Consider the following 1,273-nt stretch of genomic DNA (forward strand, 5'->3'; position numbering starts at 1 on the left):
AGAAAATGCTGATGATGTATGAAGCCTTGCTGTGTATACCTGGAAGACGAGACTTGCTGCAATTATTATTATTATTATTATTATTATTATTATTATTATTATTATTATTATTACTAGCCAAGCTACTAGTTGGAAAAACAAGATGCTATAAGCCCAAGGGCTCCAACAGGGAAAAATAGTCCTGTTTGGAAATGAAACAAGGAAATAAATAAACGATATAAGAAGTAATGAAAAATAAAAAATAAAATATCTTAAAAAACATTAACAACATTAAAACAGATAATTCATCTATAGACTATAAAAAGACTTATGTCAGCCTGGTCAACATAAAAACATTTGCTACAAGTTCGAATGACTTAGGTTACTGTATCTCTTATCATAGTGCAGTGTTTCATATATAACCTAATGAATTATACCCTATCATGAGGGTCAATACTACACAGTATTCTAGAAGTTTTATTCCAGCTGTGACCAAGTTGTGGAATGATCTTCCCTAATTGGTTAGTTGAGTCAGTAGAATTTCAAAAGTTCAAACTCGCAGAAAAACTTTTAATATTGAACAGGCTTACATAAGTCCTTTTATAGTTTATATATCAAATATCCGTTTTAATGTTGTTAATACTTTTAAAATATTTTATTTTAATTGTTCATTACTCCTTATACCGGTTATTTATTTCATTATTTCCTCTCATCACTGGGTTATTTTTCCCTGTTTGAGCCCCTGGGCTTATAACATCTTGCTTTTCCATCTAGGGTTGTGGCTTAGCTAGTAATAATGATAATAATAATAATGATAATAATAATACTAATAATAATAAATAATAATAATAATAATAATAATAATAATAATAATAATAATAATAATAATAATAAATTGATTCCAACAGCAATCACACCAACGTACCTGAAGAAAATATTTATATATATCAATATTTCTAACGTCAAAATCGTTTCAATATGAATATTCCAGGATATTCCAGCCACAGCTGACGAGACTCAAATATCAGAGAAATCATGAAAGACAGAATCTCTCTTTGATAATTCATCCAAAATTGTAAATGATATAAATTTAATAACATTCACTTATGCGTTATACATTTAAGTTGAAATATATAATGTATAATGTATAATGTATAATGTATAATGTATAATGTATAATGTAAGTTTATTTTAAGGTTAAAGGTTGGCCTTCAAATATGAGGTTTCATGATTCGATATTATTTTAATTATGTCCTCTTTCGGAGACTTTGAGTTAGGTTCAGTATCTGGTCAA

The sequence above is a fragment of the Palaemon carinicauda genome, chromosome 35 (assembly GCF_036898095.1).
Source record: "Palaemon carinicauda isolate YSFRI2023 chromosome 35, ASM3689809v2, whole genome shotgun sequence".
NCBI lineage: Eukaryota > Metazoa > Arthropoda > Malacostraca > Decapoda > Palaemonidae > Palaemon > Palaemon carinicauda.